This window comes from Microtus oregoni, unplaced genomic scaffold (assembly GCF_018167655.1).
Source record: "Microtus oregoni isolate MIOR12 unplaced genomic scaffold, Mior012 000006F_ref0000085, whole genome shotgun sequence".
Lineage (NCBI taxonomy): Eukaryota > Metazoa > Chordata > Mammalia > Rodentia > Cricetidae > Microtus > Microtus oregoni.
In genome coordinates this window covers 53,654,349-53,674,352 of record NW_024543065.1, presented here as the reverse complement: position 1 = coordinate 53,674,352, position 20,004 = coordinate 53,654,349, and the positions used below count along the sequence as shown (strand labels likewise).

Here is a 20,004-nt window from a genome sequence, read left to right as displayed (position 1 = left end):
CAGGCAGACAGTGGGAGCTGCAGACACAGCTGGTCGCATCCCCACCCCCTGAACAAATCAGGATTCTGGGATTCTTGGAGCCCAGCAAGGCTCCCAGAATGAAACCAGGACTCCCTGGGGGGGTTCAGTGCTGTGGGAACCACAGGCGTAGGCATTTGCCCTGCTGTTGGCTCTACTCAGTTTGACATACCGTGCCACCCCTCCCCCGTACCTTCACCTGGCAATGAGTGGCCTGGGGGGGGGGGAGTGAGTTCTGTGAAGTGGGACCCCATTATACTACCACCCCTATTTTAGCTAGAGCAGCTGAACCCAAAGGCTGCAGGATCCCGGAGAGCCACCTGCCACCCTTACAGTCCTCCTGTCTGCTGTCCCTGAACCACAGGTGCCCTCTGGGAAGCTGAGGAGCGCTATAGCTCATGTTGGTCGTTTGTCCGGTGTGGCAGGGATCATGGTGGACTGGATCATAGGGAGGGGAAGCTTCTTGTTCACATTCAGACAGCTCTGAGTCGCTTGGATTTGAGTTTTCTGGAGGAATAAAAGGCTGAGGTTTCAGCTCGGTGAGCACACTGCCCTGCTCAATCGGCATGCACCAAGCCCTGGTTTCCGTCCTCAGTGCTGCAGGAAATCTGTGTACCTACCATCCCGGCACCCAGAGGCGGAGGCAGGAGGGTCAGAAGTCCAAGGTCATCTTTGGTTACTTCGTGAGTTTGAGGTCAGCTTGGGCTACGTGAGATCCTGTCCCAAAGAGAAAAATGAGAGGGAAAAAAAGTAATAAAAACAATTTTTTATGGGAATCTCATCTTCCAGTTTTTTTTTTTTTTTCGAGACAGGGTTTCTCCGTAGCTTTTGGTTCCTGTCCTGGAACTAGCTCTTGTAGACCAGGCTGGCCTCGAACTCCCAGAGATCCGCCTGCCTCTGCCTCCCGAGTGCTGGGATTAAAGGCGTGCGCCACCACCGCCCGGCGTTCATCTTCCAGTTTTTTAATGTTGACAACTAATGTCAAATTTTAAAAAAGTTCTTTGTGGCCCAAACCACTTTTCAGGCTCATAAATGTGTTTTACAATAGTTAACAGCCTGGGACACAGGAAAACACTTACCTGTATGTACCCAGTTGTTTGGTGACTTGGGGGGTATTCACACCCGCCAAGAAGTGTGACTCGTGGGTAGTCACACCCACCACAATCCACGAGCTCTTGTCTCAGCTGGCAACTGTGTGGGTACCTTACTTACTGTCTGTCTCTCTGACTATCTATCCATTCACCCGTCTGTCTCTTCTTCCTTCCGATGTATGTAGCCCAGGTCAACCTCAAACTCTAAATCCTCCTGCCTCAGGGTCTTACTAAGATTCCAGGCATGAACCACATGCCCAGCCTCTGCAAGGAGTCACATAACATCTTTCCCAGGGTTCTCATGTTCTCAGATGCTCTGGATGTTGGAGGGAGGCTCTATGGAGCTGCTGTCAGTTTGGGGTTAGCGGCTGGCTCTGAGGACGCTAGAAGTTGGTTCTCTGTTGCCCGAAGTCACTCACTCAGCTTGTCAACGGCAGAGGCGGAATTCAACCTCAGAACTGCCTGAATGTTAAAGCTCTCGTTCTTCTACCCCCGCTGAATCCCACCACGATGTCGGAAACCCTGCAGGTCTCTGTGCTTTGGGAGTGAATTTCTTCCCAGAGAATAGAGTCAGATTTAACAACAGTTAGGCTTAACTTACGTGGAAGGGCTTGGCTAAAACCGGACAGCCATACAGTAGAGAGGAATTTGGCTGTTGGAGTTTCTTGTGAACTGGCTTTGAATCTTTCGATCTAAGGCACTGTGCCCTGGGCAGCCCCACCCCCATTCCTGGGCTGCTTCACCCCTGATTGGCCCTTGGCTTTAGCATCTCCTGTCTCCCGGTAAGCTTCGTGAGGAGGAGAGTCCTCTGTTTGTCTATGTGTCTGCAGTCAGTTCCAGGTATGTCAATGAAGGAGCAAACACACACACAGCCGAATCCACATCTATCCATTTATTGCTGCAGCACCCCTGCCCCACCCGGTGAATTTCTCACATACTCGGCCCTGACAAGCTGAGAAGAAGAAGGATGTCTGAGGTCTCAGAGGAGTTCCTGGGCGGGAAGAATCAGGCACAAACTTTATCGACTTGAGTCTGGGGCTGCTAGCTGTTGGGTCAGAGGAGAGAGAGAGAACGGTTAGATGATCTACCCAAAGCCTCTGGGGTATCTTTGGGAGGGAGTTCTTGAAGGGCTAAGAGAAACCAAAGTAAGTTTAGCTCTAGCGGGAAGGAAGTGATAATGGTGACAGACTTGTGGATGGGTGCACGCTGGCGCGGCCTTACAGTCCCGCGGGGCTGATGCCCTCTGAATGCCAAGACAGGAATAGGGCTGAATTACTGTCCTCCCTTCTGCCCCCATCCATGCGCAGGAGAGTACAGCGGGCAAACATGGAGGTGACAGGATCACAGAGGGGGTGAGCATAGACTAAGGGACGGACGTCCCTGAGACTCTTATACTCCCCTGCAGGAGCCCTGAAGATCGGAGGAGTAGGAGGAGTCCGAGCTCAGTTGTAGGGGTGGCAAGTCTTGGAGCAACTTGGAATAACCCAGGGCTGTGTGAGGCAGTCTTCGGTGACTGGGTGGGGGTGTCTCCCGCAGGTGAAAGTGGGATAACAGTGGGTGTAGCTAAGACAGTGGCCCAGCAGGTGGGCTGGCAATTTTTCCAGATCTCCAGGTCCAATCAGCCTCCTTTTGAGCCGCATCTGCCGTATGGGGGTGGGGTGGGCCTTGACTTTAGCACTAGGGTGTGTGCTGTGACCTTTGTGGCTTACTGAGGGGCCAGAGATGGGGCTTCAGCGCTCTTGCTTGGGGGATGGGATAGCTCCCCTCGCGGCAGTGTGCCAGACCCACAGTGTCAATGGGCAGCATCCGTTACTGGATGTGAAGTCCAGGCTTGAGGGCAGGGGATACTAGGAGGTACCTTTGTGGTTGGTGTCTCCAGGCAGGGCAGGTGGAGACAGCTGTAATTTGGGAGTGTCTCTTACCCACAGAGTGAGGCTTACAGATGTGAGGGAGGTGGGAAATAGAAAGCTCACCTCTTTTGGCAGGCTAGGATCGGTGAGCTGCTGGAATCTTGGACAGTCCCGCCACAAATGAAGGCAGGCTGTAAGTTCAAAGCCCCTTCCACAGCAGAAGCCAACCTCAGAGTAACCCTGGGAGCTCTGTGTAAGGCCCATTGGGAATCCCACTGAGTGCCGATGTCCAGCTCACCACCACAGGTCTCCATTCCGGCCTTCTGTCCTCCCTTCCTCTGCTTCTTCAGCTTCCCTCTGTGTTCCCGCTCTTCATGCCTCTCACTTGCTTTTCATCCCACTCCGTCAGACCTTGTCTGAATGTCTGTCTGCCACTCCGTCCCTTCTTCTGTGCTTCTTCTTCCTCTGAGCCTGGAGGTGTATGAAGAGAATTTTAGCTTCTGGTCTCAGAGAGAGCCAAATGGAGATGTGGGGCCTGGCAGGGGACGAGGGTGTCAAGGACAGGGAGAAGGAACAAGGCACTGAAGAAAAACAAAGAAGGGAGGTGGCTTCCTCTGCCCCTGACTACACTCTGGGACAGCTTTTTGGTGGGTGGGGCGTGGGGCTTGGGGAGGATTGGGAAGTGCGCTCTTCTTGAGACACATGGCCAACAAGGGGTTCAGAGGGGTCATCATCTGACATTGGAGAAATGGGGGGAGCTCTTAAGAAGAGCAAAGAGAAGGGGGGCAGTGGAAGTGGGTGGGGCAGAGACAGGAAAGCAGAGTAAAGACACTAGGAAGGGCAGGAAGTTCTCTTCTGAGCCAGAGCTCAGGAAGACACACTGTAGGTGGGACAAAGCCACCAGCTTGATAGACATGGAGGAGGGAGATGGGGGGCTAGGGGCATCGGAGGTGGAGGGCATAGCTGTGAGGCAGGAAGGAAGTGCCTCATGCCAGAGGCTCCGGTGTCCTCACTGGTGTTTGGTGGAGTGTCAATGATGTGGCATAGGGCATGTGACCTTAGCTGCTGGTGTGTTGGTAGGGAGGACACACTGCTCCCAGCTGGTACCTGAGACCCACTATCCACCCTACCCCCTCCTTGCTCCAGTTCTGGGGGACCAAAGACTATGGGGAGGACTGGGTGACACCTGCCTTCTGGCCTAGGGGTTGAGGAGAAAACTGTGTTTACGGCAGGGAGAGGGCTCTGAACTTGTCCTCCCTGTCTTTGGCGATCTGGGGTCCTTACTCCATCGCTAGTGGCTGCTCTGGACTTCTGTCGGATCCCATTCTTAGCCTTCGTGTCTCTCCCTCTCTGTTTTCTAGCTGTCCTTTCTGGGGCTCCCTATGTCCTCATCTGGTTGTCTCCCCCGTCTTCCTCCTCCTGTGCAGTTCACTGTTCTCATTCTTGCATCTCTGCGTCCCCTGATCTCTTTTTCTGTCTGTCTGGCGTGGTCTCTCTACTTGGCCTTCCATGGTTTTTTCCTTCTGCCTCTGTATCCTGGACATTGTGTCTCTGTCCATCCTGATCTCTCGGCTTCTGTCCGTGCGTAGCTCTGGGTGGCCCCCACCTCTGTCCGTCTTTTTCTTCATCCCTGTCTCTCCAGGACTCTAGCTGACCATCCCTGCCTCTGTGTGTGTGTCTCCCTCCCCCTCCCTTCCCCCCACTATTTTTTTTTCTGTTTCTAACACCCACACTCACATCCTACCTCAGGAGTAATTGCTTTTGTCTGGGTTGGACTGGACTTGTGGTGGGGGGAGGGCGGGGGGAGCGGGTGGCGCTGGGGGGGTTGGGAGGGACGGAGGTCGCTTGGTGGAGTTGAGGTAGTGTCCACCAAAGCAGAGGATGCTGAGGAATAGAGGGGCACCCTGCCCAAGGTAGGAGAAGGAAGGGAGGGAGCCTGAGGCCATGCTGGCAGGGGTCTGGGGCCTCTGGCAGGGAAAGAAAGAAGGCGGACGGGTCTTTATACTCTATGTAAAGGTGATGTAGGATAGACCTCACTAGCCAGTGCCTCTGCTGCTTCACCCCTTCCCCCAGACTCAGGGACGTGAGCTCTACCCCTGGTATGTGCACTGAGTCACCATGACACACACAGGGGACACACTCAGAGCCTCCATCCCACTCATGGGAACTCACTTGGCCACCGACACACAGGGCATCTGGACCAGGTAGACACACAAAGAACCCAGTGGAGTCTCCATGGCTCAATCAGAACCTCCGTTCAATACACATCGAGAGGACCATACAGGCTCCAAAGCACAGGGAGGGACAGCCACCCACTGATGCAGACACAGGGACAAGTAGACACTCAGACATTCCCCCAGGGACATGGACTTGCTAACTTACTAGAGAACACAGGAACACAGAGCCACCACCCTTCCTAGGAATGGAGGATATCCTCTTGGGATCCATCCACTTCTTCCCAAGGGCCACACGGACATTTGGGGACACCCAGTGTCAGGGAGACATCATGGATATACACACACAACCCCTTGTGTCTCCTAGACAAACCTCACAGACTCACAGTCACACACAGGTATGACTAGAGGGTCAGGGCAGTCAGGAGACAGTTCTGGAGTCCCCCTCCCACACCGCTTAACGACCTGCGTACACCTTACATATACAGCGGCAATTCGGACTCCACAGCCCTTTAGCTGGGACCTCCTCCTGTCTGACACCCTAAGAGAACCCAACTCCCACCCCAGCACATTCCTCCCATAACCTGGGGTGAGGGCAAGGTGGTTTCAACCCATGGGGACCCACAGAGTGGGATAGCTATGGTTCTGTGGGTAGGCGGCAGGCTTGTCCACTCTTGCTTTTGCCCACTCGTCCTTCCAACTCCAGCACCCAGGCCTTCTTCCTTCCCTTGTTCCACAGGCCCAGGAAAGCATCTCCTCACCCCCACCTCCAGCCAGGGATCCTACCCGCCTCCCAAGGGCTTCAGCCCTCGCCCTCACATGGGCCCTTCAAAGGGCCCTATCTCCCTGAGCTGCTCCCGACCAACCGAGAGGGTGCTCGCTTTCTTCCTAAAGGACCGGTCCTCAGTTTATCCCAGCCACCTGACCTGCAAGTGTGAACCCCCCACGCCCATCTGCTTCCCTACCCACCCTCATACTCACCCCCTCTCCTGGCTCTCCAAGCTCTCAGCCCCCCTAAACTCCCCTGCAGTAGAGGAGTATGGAGTGGAGGCTGGCCCCTCGGAGGTAGGGGTAAGGGGTACACGAGGTGGGGGGCCTGGGTGCGGCTCCGGGAAAGAAAAGGAAGAGAAGCAAGGGAGAGAGAGAGGCAGAGGCAGGCAGCCAGCCAGCCGGCTTTATATCCCTGCTGTATTGATCCACCATGTCACAGCCTGGTCGGTCGATAGCCAGCGAGAAAGAGAGGGAGAGAAGGGAGGGGAGGTTTGGGGGGAGGGCAGCCGGGACCCCTTATTCCTGGGTACATCTAGGGCCTCCTGAGCAGGCTGTGGAGCATATTTGAGCCACCCCTCCAAAAGAGGTATGCCATGTCCCCCCACTTCCTTTGGCTCTGGCTCTCTTTCTCCCCAGGAGCCCCCTCAGTCTCGGTAGGAGAATTTAAGTGCCCAGCATTTGGGCATTTCTTCTTGTTTTCCAGACTCTTTATCCCCACAGGCAGGATGGCTGCCAGCCACGGCTCCTTTTTGCCAACTGTAGTCAGGCTGGGCAGATAGGAGGCCTCAAGGCATGTCCTGTTAGGGCAGACCAGACCGTGAGTCACATTTGCTGTGTGACAACAGCAGGACAGAACCCTCTCTGAGGTCTCTTCCCAGGTACTGGGGGTGGTGGAGGAGGGCAGGGGAGGTCTTTGGCCTTTTCAGCTAGTCCCTCAGCCTCCCTGACTGACCTGTAACACAGGACTTAACCTCTCCCACTCCCCTTCAGTCTCCTCTCTTCCCACAACCTTCTGTTACCTGCCCTCTTCAAGGACCCACCCTGACCGGAAGAGAAGGTGTCTCCCCTTGCTAGGTTGACAAGCAGAGAGTCAAGAATGGGGCCGGAAACCCTAGGGCTGCACCTGCATCCTGCGTTCTCCCTGTGATGCTGTTTCCCTTCTTTGCACCTCAGTTTCCCCCTTAACCTCAACCAAATCCTGCCTTAGCTCTGAGATCCAGAGGGATTGGTGCAGATGGGAGGCAGAGCCACGGGGGGGGGGAGCTAGGGCCACGGGGTGCTTGCTGTCCCTCCCTCAGTCAAGACTGTGGGTCCCAGGTGCTCTCCTGGAGGCCCCCAACTCCCAGGGCTCCTGTTCTTTGTCTTCAAGACCCTCCTCCCCTCCCAGCCTAGATAGGTTGAGGAATCACCTTAGCCTTGACCCGAGGGGGCGGGCAGAGGAGGGGCAGGCTGCCCTCACCCTGCCTCCTGCCCATGGCCATCCACAGTCCCTCTCTGGATTCCCTCTGACTACCAGGCAGCACCCCCCCTCCAGCGATGGTCTGCTGTTCCCTTTGTTAGGAAGGGGGAGGGGAGAGAGATGAGCTGAGGGGACGTGGCCTGACCCTCGACCTCTCCCCTCCCTCCTCCCATCTGAGTCCTCAGGGGCTCAGAGCCCCCTTGACGGACAGTTCTGACCATCAGCCAAATGGTTCCACGAGGATGCAAGGGGGCAGGTATGGGGGAGGGGGGAGGGAGTCTGTCTAGGGCCCTGAGCCCCTCACAGTTCATGTGGGGGTACTCCTAAGTTAGAAGGAAGTCCTTAGGAAGGATGGTGGGAGAGGAAGGTACATGTGGGGCCAGGCTTTGGGGGAGCTTAATAAACCAGCACTAGGGTTATGAAGTTAAAGTGGGGGTTCCTCCATAGAGAACAGCCCTAGAAGCCAGTGGGTAGGACCTAGCCTGGGCAGATGCCCCACCACACCCCCACCCAGCCTGCAGCATTGGGAGTGCAGTGAGTTTTTAAAAAAAAAATTAAAAGAAAAAAAAAACAGGAGCAGGAGAAGCTGGGGGAAAAATATATAAGAAAAAATATAATAAGAACTAAGCGGTGGCTGCAGGAGAGAGAAAGGGCAGGAGGCGGGGAGGGGGGCACAGGGGGGAGGGCGGCTGGGGCCCTGGTCGCTGCGGAGGCCGGGCCGCCGGCCTCTGTGCTGAGCCCTCCGCGTCCCCCCTGCCGGCCCCCTCCAGCCCCGATCGATCCAGTTTCTTGGCAATAAAGCATTTTTATTGTCAGCTGCCCTGAATGGCAAATGTGAGCCTGGTCCTGCTACCCCCCCAACCCTGCTTCCTCACCACCCATCCCCCACCCTGCCTTCACCCCCTCCACTACTATCCCCTCACCAAAGAATCAGCATCATCCATCAGCAAGACCCCCTCCTCTTCCTCATCCGTGTCAGCAGGTCCGTATCACGTACCCAGTGGAGCCTCCCACCCCCACCTAGGCGCTTGCCTCCCGTCCCTAACCCCAAACCCGACAGGGAGCAGAAAGTGGTACGGGGGCCTTAGGTAGCAGCAGCAGAGCAGGAGGGTGTTGGTATGGGCAACAGATGAAGGCCGTAGTGAGGGAGACATTGACCAAAGTCAGAAGAACCAGAGAGCAGGAACAATAACAGGTGGGTGTCAGCAGCTTGGTACCTGAGGGGCAGGTACCCCGCTCCACGGCCCTTCCCACACCTCTGAGGTCATGCCTGTGTTCCTGCTCACCGAACTAGGCCTTCTGGGAAGCAGCCGGATGAAGAGAGAAGGACATGGGTGGAAGCTGACCTGGCTTCCCACATTTGCGTGTTTGTGTCAGCTCTGTAGGACCAGGGACAGCACCTCACGCCCCAAGGGAATGCTGCTGTGATGGGCCAGGAGGAGAGTGTCGGGCAAGCAATTTACAAAAGGTCCCTGGCCCCATGTCAAGTGCGTGGCATGTTCTCTCTCTTCCCTTTCTCTCCTCTCTTTGTCTCCTCTCTGCCTCATCCCCTCTATCTTTCCCTTTGACTCCCTCCTTCCCTTTATTGTGGCCTCTTCCCCAAGGGAGTCAAAGACTTCATGCATCCCTCTGTTCTAGCTTCCAGCCCCCACACCCAATTTTTTCTCTCTCTGCATTCCTCTCTGCTTTACTTGACTTGGGTTTTCCCTCTGTTCTTGTGTACCTGTTTCACCCCCACCTTTACCCTCAGTGCCCCTCCCACAACCATAGAGGCAAATGAGACTGGAACCTTTGGAACTTCCGTAGGAAGAGAGGATGGGTCATAGTCCCTCAAAATCCTCCTTCTCTTCTTCTCTGAGAACTCATAGAACCAGCAGAGAAAGAGTCAGGGTCCCAAGGGACATGTCCCTGTGTCTGTCAAAGACATGCAGTGGGGCTTTTCCAGGGCCTCAGCCCTCACCTCTCTACCCCCAAAGATGGTTCCTATGGCCCCGGCTATGCTTTGAATGCTGGCTTCTTTGACTTCACAGGAGTGGTAGCTCTGATAGAAACAGTCATGGTCAGTCCCAGGGTCCTCATGATGCATCTCAAGGATGCAGGCCCATGTGTTCCCATCTTTGTGACGTAGGGCAAGAAGCTGGAGGAGTCATGACTGACATGCTGGCATTTTTTCCCTCTTGGTCTGGGAAGAAGAGTGGCCTGATACAGTCATGCCAAAGTGAGGCTCCATCTCACAAACAGAAAAGGACCAGTGACGTAGCTCAGCACAGTACCCGGCACCGAGTGTGTTTCCCAGCAACACACAATCTGGGTGTGGCAGTGAGCGCATGTAATCCTATGATTTGGGAGTGGAGGCAGGAGAATCAGAAGTTCAAAGTCAGTCCGACTGTGGTGGCACTTTGAAGGCAGAGCATGCGGATCTCTGGGTTTGAGATCATTCTGGTCTACAGAGTGAGTTCCAGAACAGCCCGGGCTATGCAAAGGAACCGTGCCTCAAAAACAAACAAGTTCAGAGTTATTCTTGACTGCAGAAAGAGCTCAAGACCAGCCTGGACTACATGAAACCTTATCTCAAAAGTAAATAACATGAACACAAATAAATAAAGCCAGGTGATGGCGGCACATACCTTTAATCCCAGCACTCAAGAGGCAGAGGCAAGTGGATCTCTGTGAGTTCAAGACCAACTTGGTCTACAAAATGAGTTCCAGGACAACCAGAGAAACCCTGTCTCAAAACAACAAAAATAAAATTAAAACAAACAGGAGACCCCCACATTCCACCCCATTCTCAGTTTCCTGGGGTGGGGCTGTGACATCAGAAGGAGCCACGTATGCAGTGAGCAGTGGAGGAAGGAGTGTCAGAATGACCAGGGGAGGAGGGGACTGTGTGAGGGATCTAGGGACAGTTGGGGCACTTGGGAGGAGCTGGATCCTGGGCCTTGTTTCCAAGCTGCTCACTTTGCCCAGGTCTCTGTCGACCTCACCTCACCACAGCGTGAGTGTGCTGGTCAGAGTACCTGCAGGAGTAATTGTTCTCCTTCCACCATATTGGTCCTAGGGACCAAACTTAGGGCAACAGTGGCAAACCCCTTTATACATGATACTAAACATATAAGTTTTTAAAACCGGGTCTACTGATGACCCTTGTAAACCCAGTCCAGGAGTCTGGGGCAACCTGAGTGAGACCCTCCCTCAACAAATAAAACAGAGGTCCAGAGGTGATAAGAAACATCTGTTTGGGTTGCAGGAAGAGACGGGTCAGCTTGCATAGAAAATGTAATCAGGGATTTAGGGAGAGCAGGGGAAAGTGGCCGAAGCTGGCAGAACCCTTGTCAAAATTTGAGTGGAAAGTAGCCTTCAGAGAGAGTAATTTTTTCTTTCCTTTTTCTGGGGGGAGGGCTAGGGGTTTTTATTTTGAAACAGAGTGTCATGTAACCCAGGCTACCCTTGATCCCACTATGTAGCCGAGGGTACCTCTTGAGTTGGAATCAGTATTGAAACTGGCTTTGGTGGGCATCCTTCCGGTTGGTACCTTGGACAACAACCATAGCCGCTCAGCCTTGCGGAGCTGTGAGACGTACCTACCCAACTCAGTAAGCTTCTTTCTGGGCAGTGACATGGAAGAGGTTATGGGAGATGGGTGATGCTCCCATTGTCCCCCAAAGGAGGACTTGACCTCTCTCCACAGGAGTGCACGTAGGTGAATCCTGGATCACTTGGGGATGGTGACAAAGGTTCACAGCACCCCAGAGGCCCCACCATGTGAGCTCTTTCCCCAGTGTGCCCTCCCTCCTGCTGGAATAATCATTTCCTCGCTGTTCTTCCCATGGATCATTCACTATATTAACATTTTTTTTTAAAGCTGGACTAATCCCCAACTCTTGGGACCGAGTGATGCAGCCACCACCACAGCAAACAGAGATCCACCTGCATCTGTCTCCCGAGTGCTGAGGTTAAAGGCAAGCACCACCATGCCCTGTTTAAATTTAAATTTTTAGTTTTTTAAGAAAAGGTTTCACTAAGTAGCCTGACTGGTCTGGAACTCACTTTATATAGACCAGGGTGGCCTTGAAATCACAGAGGTCCATCTGCCTCTCCAGTGCTGGGATTAAAGAGGAGCACCATCTGATGTTCCTCCTGTTTAAAAACAAAATGACAAGATCTCCTGTAGCCCAGGCTAGCCTTGGACTCACTGAGGATGACCTTGAACTGCTAATCCTCCTGCTTCTATCTCGAGTGGCGGAGTGGTACTCAGCACTGAAATAGCACTGTCCTTTTCGTGACTACATAGAACTCCTAGGTGTGAATATGCAATATTCTCTTAGTCACTATCCTGTTGGTGACATCAAGATTGTTTCTGATTTTTCTCAATCTCAAATTATTTTGAATGTTTGTTCTTCTTGGAGATGGGGGTCTCACTGCGTAGCCCAGGCTGGCCTCCATTGTGTTCTTCCCTCCACCTTCCAATGCTGGTGTTGCAGGTGTGTGCCACCACACTGTGCCCTCAAACCTGAACCTCGGGCCTGGAGAGATGGACCAGTGATCTGAGCCTTTGCTCTGCAACCTTCAGGACCAGAGTTGAGATCCCAGAACCCATATGGCAAGCTGGTGTGGTCTCATAGGCACCTATAACCCCAGCACTGTAGGGAGCAGAGACGAGACAATCGCTGGATCTTGCTGGCTTCCCATTCAGAGAGAGACCCTGGCTCAAAAGAATAAGATGGGGGATGATAGAGGGGAATACATGACATCCTTTTCTGCCCCCCCTCTCTTTCTCTCTCTCTCTCTCAAAAGAGAAAAAAACCTTTATCTTATAAGCCTCTATTTGCTTAGGCACAGCGGGAACTTGTCTGCTGAAGATGTTGAAGTTCCTGTAAGCCCAGGAGAGCTGGGGGCACAGAAGGGGACATCTGGCTCCTGCGTATATAGCAAATTCACAGAGGAACCCATTTTCCAACCCTCATCTAGACAACCCTCCAAGCCAGTCATTATGCCCCTCCAGTCCTGGGAGCCTCGGTTCTGTGCCAGTCCAGTGCAGGGCCCAGAATGGACGTTACTGAATCAAGCCCAACCACGTCCTCAACATGCTCAGTATCCAGGGGACACCCTCCCTGGGCAGTGACTTTGGCTGGTACCAATTACACTGAATCCCTTGAGTGTTCCCTGGAGTGGTGCAAAGACTGACGTCTTTATGATCTTTGTTTCCCTTTCAGATAAAGTCTCTGGCATAACCAAGTGGGCAGGGAACTCAAAATCCCCCTGCCTCAGCGCTTGTTCTATAGGTGTACACCACCAGGCATGTCCAGGTCTGTCCTATTGAGACAGAAGCTAGCTGAAGTGACACATGCCTTTCACCCCAGCACTCAAGAGACAGAGGCAGACAGATCTCTGAGTTCAAGGCGAGCCTGGTCTACAGAGTGAGTTCCAGGACAGTCTGATGTTGTGACATTTCATTTGTATTTTAATAAATAAAGCTTGCCTGAGGATCAGAAAAGTAAAACGGTCAACTGGCCAGTCTTATAGACCAGGCCGCAATAACACACTCCTTTAATCCCAGTAGACACACTAGCTTGCCATAGAAACCAGGCGGTAATGGTGCACGCCTTTAATCCAGAACTGGGGAGGATTATAAAACGGGAGGAGACAGCTCTCAGTCTCATTCTGAGATTCCTGGAGGCAGGATCGCCATTTCAGACTGAGTTCGAGGTAAGAGCCAGTAGCTGGCTGTTTTGATTTTTGGATCTTCAGATTGAACCCCAGTTTCTCTCTCTAAATTCATATTAATCATACATAGTGAGACCCTGGCTCAAAAAAGCAAACAACACTGGGTCAGGAAGGGCTTCTATGGAGAGATCTGCGCTATAGGTGGTCTGTGTATCCTTAAAACACGCATTCCCTCTCCCTGTGTGTGTACCATGTATGTGTGTCAAAGGCACTTGAGGAAGTCACAGAACTTATGCCAGGGCCTCAGTTTTCACCTGTTTGAGACAGGGTCTCTTTGTCCCTTGCTGATTGCTGTGTGCCCCAGGCTAGCTTGCCATCCACCTCCTAGAGATTCTCCTGTTTCTGCTCCCACCTTTGCTGGGTTGGATGGGACTCGACCTCAGCTCCTCAAATTGGGGTGGCAAGCACTTGTCAGACCCACTGAGCCATCTCCCAAGCCCCAACATTCCATATATATATATAGGGGGGGGGTGAGGAAGGAGGGAGGGGGAGAGAGAGAGGAAGGGAAAGAGAGGGAGGGAGAGAGGGTTTCTCTGTAGCTTTGGAGCCTGTTCTGGAACTAGCTCTTGTAGACCAGGCTGGCCTTGAACTCACAGAGATCCACCTGCCTCTCCCTTCCGAGTGCTGGTATTAAAGGCATGCACCACCACCGCCTGACCCTAAAAATAAATTATTAGCCAAGTGGTTGTGGTGCATACCTTTAATCCCAGCATTTGGGAGGCAGAGGCAGGCAGATCTCTAAGTTTGAGGCCAATCTATTCTACAGAGCGAGTTCCAGGACTGCAAGGCATACACAGAGAAGCCCTGTCTCAAAAAACTAAAACTGAAAACAAACAAAAAGAGATTTATTGATTTTAAATATTATGTATGCAAGTGCTTTTTTTTGTGTGCATGTATGTGTGCTCGATTTCTTGAGGAGGCCAGAAGAGGACGACATCAGATTCCTTGGAACTAGAGTTACAGATGGTAGTGAGCCATCATGTGGGTGCTGGGAACCAAACATAAGTCCTCCGCAAGAGTAACAAGTGTTCTTAACTGCAGAGCCGTCTCTTCAGCCCCACCCCCGTTCTTGAGTAGAAGGTGAAAGAGAACTCTGAAGACAAATGTCTGATAAGGTTGACAGATGCCATAAACCCTCGTTCGGAGAGCCAGCCTTGGACTTCAGTCTGTAGGATGCGGGAGCATGAAGGGGTCTGTTCATTCAGCCTTGGGATTCAGGCACCCACTGAACCCGGTGTTGTTAAGATCCCAGAAATCCCACAGTGAGCAATACAAAGGATGAGACCTTCTTTCAGGGAGCTTGCGTTTTAGGTAGAGACAGGGACGGGAAAATGACTAGACGGTGGTTTAATTCCAAAATGCTGTGCAGAAAACACAAAAGACAAGTCACAGAGCGTGTGGCCGCAGGAGCAGGTGGCTGGCCTTGGAGACACTAGGAAGAGGGAGGAATTATTCAAAGGGCTGCACCAGGTCAGAGGCCTACTGTGGGATTGGACTTGGCGTTCTCCAGTGTGGCTGGACTATGAAGCCTGTGTGGGAAGAAGGCAGGTCCCGCAGGAGCCTACAGAGCATGCGTGGCATGGCGTTGGGGCTTGTCTCTGGGAACTCCAGGGAGTCCCTGAAGACTGGAGGAAGGATGGTGCCAATGAGCATGCTCGCCCAGGGAAATACATTTCAGCTTTTGGACAGCTCCCTGCGTCGGGGAGTCCTGGCAGCCTCGGAGCCCAGGGACTTGGTTTGGTGGTGTGAACTCTGTGTTGGAGAAAAGCGGGGAGGGGCTGTGGGCTGATAGGAGTCTGGGTACAGAAGGCGACGCTGGGGCTTCTGGGATAAGAGTAGGGTCTCTTCCAGGAAAGCCCACAGCCACGTACCTGCTCCCTGAGGGACTGGTGGCTCTGGGTGCCAAGGACTCTCGCCAGAAGATACGTGCAGGCTAGCAAGAGACACAGTCTTTGGGCTCAGGGAGACTCCGGGACTTTGTTCTGTGATTGTTCTTAGCTTCCCTGTCATTAAAATGGGAAGAATACAAAATGAAGCCTACTGTTTTGTGTGCTGACTCAAAAAATTAACCAGGGGTCCCAAGCATGGTTCTGCCAGTAAGGTGCTTGAAGATATGAATTTGAGCCCCCAGAACCCACTTTAAAGGATACTGGGTGTGATAACACAGGCTCATCATCCCAGCTTTGTGGAGACAGAGGCGGGAGGATTCCTGGAACTTATTGGCCAGCCAGTCTAACCTAATTGGTGAGCCCCCGGCTAGGGAGAGACAAAGGAGGCATTTCTGAGGATGATTCCTGTGGTTGTCCTCTGGCTTCCACACACACGTGTGACGTATGTACACGCTCCTGTGCATGCATGCACACCTCCCCCCCCCACACACACTTTTTTTCGTAGGAAGAAAGTGAGCGATAACAGTCCCTGCCTCTAACATGCTGCCTAGGACTCAGGTGATCTCAAGCACGCAGAGGAGTCTGTGTGAAGAACCCTTTTAGCCTACCTGATCCCATCTCTCCATAGCTGTTTGGATCATCTTACTTGTTCTTGACTCTTTTGAGACAGAGAGCCGGAAGAGCCCCCTGACTTGGTGTCTGCCCCTTGCATTCAGGTGGGACGATTGTAAGTTCAAGGCCAGCCTGAGCTGCACAGTTAGATCTCATAACTTAGAAAACTAAGCAGGTTGGGAGGGCTGAGGAGATGGCTCAGCCAGCAAAGTGCCTGCCACACAAGCACGAGGGTCTGAGTTTGATTTCGAGCACCTATGTTTAAAAAAAAAAAAAGGCTGGGCACAGGCAATGTGTGCATGCTATTCAGTGCTGGGGAGGCAGAGGCAGGAGCATCCCTGGGGCTCACTGACCAGCCAGTCTAGGAGAATCAGTGAGATTCAGGTTCAGTAAGAGATCCTATCTTGAAAAGTAATAACAATAAGTTGGGCCATGGTAGTACAAACCTTTAATCCCAGCACTCAGGAGGCAGAGGTAGGTGGATCTCTGAGATGGAGCTCAGCCTGATCTACAGAGTGAGTTCCAGGACAGCCAGGGCTACACAGAGAAACCCTGTCTCAAAAACCAAGCTAATAATAACAATATGAGGAGCAATTGAGGAAGACATCTACTGCTGACCTTGGCCCCCACACGCACACACTCTTGAGCATCCACACACACATTCACGCACATGCACAAATGAGCCACCCGCGGCTCTTACCTGTAATCTGAGCACTAGGGTTTGAGGGAGGAGGATTGACACAAGTTCAAGGCCAGCCTGGGGTACAGAATGGGTTTAGAATTTTCCTGTCTTCTATGCAGAGATGGAGAACTGAGCCCAGGGTACTCACCCTCAGTCATCAGGTGGTCTGGGACAGAGCAGGTGTCTCATGGGGCTGTGTGTGTGTGTGGGGGGGTGTTGCTTGCATGTGTGCCTGTGTACCACATGTATGCCTGGTGCCCATGGAGGTTAGACGAAGGTGTCAGATCTCCCTGGAACTGGAGTAAGAGGTGACTGTGAGATGCCATGTGGGTTCTGGGAACTGAACCCAGGGCCTCTGGAAGAGCAGTCATCTTTCCAGTCCTGATGACCTTTTATGGTCTCTGAACCACATTGCAGAGATTCACTTCTTCCTTGAGGTGACCAGGAAACTCTAGCAGCCTTGTGGAAATGGGGGTGGCACCCAGGGTGGGTGGATCCACAAAGCCTGTGCTGCTGCCTGGCATCATCCCCTGCTGCCACCAGCCTGTCCTTTCCCCTCCATATCTGCTCCTTGTCCCATTCCTGGACCACTGTCCCAGCCTTTCCGCCCCCCATCTTGCCTCCAGTTTACCCAAATGTCTTCCTGAGGGATCTCTTGACTCAGAATATCTACCAGAAGATTTCCATCAACTTAAGTCTAGGGGCGTATGTCTGTAATCTTAGCACCCAGGAGGCTGAGGTGGGAGAATCAAAAGCCTGAGCTACCAGGGCAAGATGCTGTCTCAATGGAAGAGGAGGGGGAGCCACAGAAGCTGCCTCTGCTGTCACTGGCTCTCATCTCCTACAGGGTCAAGATCTCTTTGGCCTCTAATTTTCATGAGCTTAGCCCCCTCCTTCATTATATCTGATGGTGGAAAGAGTTCTAGGTACCTGAGGTTCGTTTTTGATTCCACCACCTTCTCAACTTGTATCATCATCCAGTTTCCAAATCTTGCTTTTGCCTGTTGGCAAAGTTGTCTCCAGGAATACCTGCTGAAGTCTTTTCTCTCCTACTGCTATAACCTGGCTCTGCCTTGTCACAGCAGCTACTCCTCACAATGCCTTTTAGTGCATCCCTCCACAGCAGCCCCTAGTGTGGTGGAGGATAGGCGGCTTGTTTGTCCCCAGCTGCTCAGCTCAGAAATAATCACACAGAAGCCATATTATTTAAATCACTGCGTGGCCCATTAGCTCTAGCTTCTTATTGGCTAACTCTTACATCTTAATTTAACCCATCTCCATTAATCTGTACATCACCATGAGGTTGTGGCTTACCAGGAAAGTTTCAGCACATCTGTCTTTGTGGGTGGATCCATGGCTCCTCCCTGACTCCGCCTTCTTCCTCCCAGCATTCAGTTTAGCACCCCCCCCACCTCTATTCCCTGCGCAGGCCCAAGAGAGTTTCTTTATTAACCAATGGTATTCACAGCATACAGAGGGAAATCCCACGTCACTAGTGCTCATTAAAATGCTCACAGAGAGGCTGGAGAGATGACTCCAAGGTTAAGAGCGCTGGCTGTTCTTCCAGAGGACCCAGGTTCAATTCCCAGCACCCACGTGACAGCTCACAACAGTTGGTAACTCCAGTCTCTGGGGATCCAGTCATCTCTTCTGGCTTCTGTGGGCCCCAGGCATGTACATGGTACATATACATACATGCAGGCAAAAGACTCATACACATAATTAAAAGTAATTTTTAAAAAAGCCTTTAAAATATCCACAGAAGGGCAGGGAGATAAGTCGTTGGTAAAGGGCTTGCAGCACAAACTTAGGGACCTGAGAGAGAGATTTAAGGGGCTGGGAGACAGCTCAGTGGTGAAGAGCAGGTGCTGCTCTTGCAGAGGACCGGTGTTTGGTTCCCAGCACCCACATGTCAGCTCACAACCATCTGAGGCTTCAGTTCCAGGGAATCCAATGTCCTCTTCTGACCTCCATGGTCTCTAGGAACACATATGGTGCATAGACGTACATGCAGACAAGACACTCATGCATGTAAGATAAAGGAAACCTTTTAAAAAATCACAGAGCTCAGCTTGAGTCCAGAAGCCAAGAGAGCAGGCAGGAGGTGGGCACTTGGTGCTTCTGCACACTCCAGAGCTGGGGCTGAGTGTCCCTGCAGTGTCTGGGGTAGTGAGACCAGCCACATAGCCCTGTGCCCACTTTTTTTTTCTTGGTTTTTTGAGACAGGGTTTCTCTGTAGCTATGGTGTCTGTCCCCGAACTAGCTCTTGTAGACCAGACTGGCCTCGAACTCACAGAGATCCGCCTGCCTCTGCCTCCCGAGGGCTGGGATTAAAGGCGTGCGCCACCAATGCCCAGCTTGTGCCCACGTTTGCTACCCCCAACATTCTGTTTTCCTGTTTGCTTAGGCCGCTAAGCCAGTTGTCCCTAATGTTCCAGAGGCTGCCCCTTGACCTGGGCTCCGCCAAAGACCAGCGTGTTTACAGTTACAATCCAGATGGAGGCTGGGCCGAAGGTTGCTACTATTGACTCTTGGGGCCAAGTTCATCCTCTGCCTCAATTGCCAGTTCCATGGCCTGTGACTCCATCTCTGTGTCCCATCAGGCTAGGGGTCCGAGGGGCCTCTCTGAGCACCTGCATGCCTCTCGCCTGGGGGGAGAGACCTTTTGAGTTTCCTGCAGACCACGGCTGCTAGGTGATAAGATTGCTAAGGATAGCAGGAGTCCAGAGAGGTACCAGAGGACTGAGCCACCGAGAAGGTTCCCAGGGGTGGCCAAGAGGAAGAGGCCATGGCAGGGGGCCATGAGGGGTGAAGAATCTCACTCTACTGTCCCCGGTGGGCTGGCTGCTCCCCCCTACGGCTCCCCAGCGGGCCCCCGGGGGACCTCGCTCTAATAATGTATTTGATCGACTCGCCGGCCGCGTACAAGCGATTATTGTCTTGTCGGGAGTCAAACGTATCGATCCGGCGAGAAATATGAGCGGAGCAATGGGGCCCGCGTGTCAGTTACCGGCCCCGCTGGCCCTGGGGAGCCCCCTACGTCTCCTTTAATTACCGCTCAGCCTTGAGCCCAGTCTCTCCTACCCCTTACCGCCTCCCTCCAGGCTGCCTGCACCTCTAGTGGCCCCCACTGCTCCCCAATGTGTGTGCCCTACCTGCCTTACTCATCGAGGCCCAGGCCTCTTCTGTGGCAGGGAGATCACTTCCCACACCTTACCTACCCCATTCCAGTCTGCCAGCCCCCCATGTCATGTCCCCCAAACTCTGCCCCTTTGTTTTTCGCCCCTTCTTCGGGATCCCCTGCATAGGCCCAGAGGCTCAGACTCAGTGTTCAGCCTGGAAGGTAAAAGGGGTGGGATTTATCCTTAGGGGGGACCATTGAGGCCTTGCACCCTGGCCTCACCTGTAGACCCAGGAATATCTCACTGGACATGGGTGGTCCTTCTTCTCCTTGCTCACCATCTGGGCACCACCTAGCCCTGTATCTATGCTTCTGACATGCATGATGTTGAACTGGTAAAAGGTGGGGTGTGGGGGAGGGGTAGCAGCTGAGTTTTATCCCTCCAAAACGCCCTAAAGCACCTCCACCACTCTGATTTCCAGCCCCTCCAAACATAAATCTTAAACGAAAATGGAGCTTACTGGGCGAATGAGGCTCCAAGACAAGAATCCACTACCCTGCTGCCCCCGAGTTCTTCCGGGAAGACCCTCGCATCTAGAAGTCCTGCAGCCGG

General features: G+C 53.0%; 1 protein-coding gene and 1 long non-coding RNA gene across 6 annotated transcripts in view; one reads left to right on the top strand and one right to left on the bottom strand.

Annotated features, from left to right (window-relative positions):
* The window catches only part of Pou2f2 (POU class 2 homeobox 2), an 85,590-nt gene that overhangs the window by 21,629 nt on the left and 43,957 nt on the right, over positions 1–20,004 (top strand). The window lies entirely within an intron of this gene.
* Positions 2,027–6,195, bottom strand: LOC121450129. The gene is made up of 3 exons (XR_005974550.1): positions 6,115–6,195; positions 3,083–3,430; positions 2,027–2,154 (listed from the first exon to the last, which is right to left on the bottom strand). It is a non-coding gene; the product is annotated as an uncharacterized LOC121450129 (long non-coding RNA).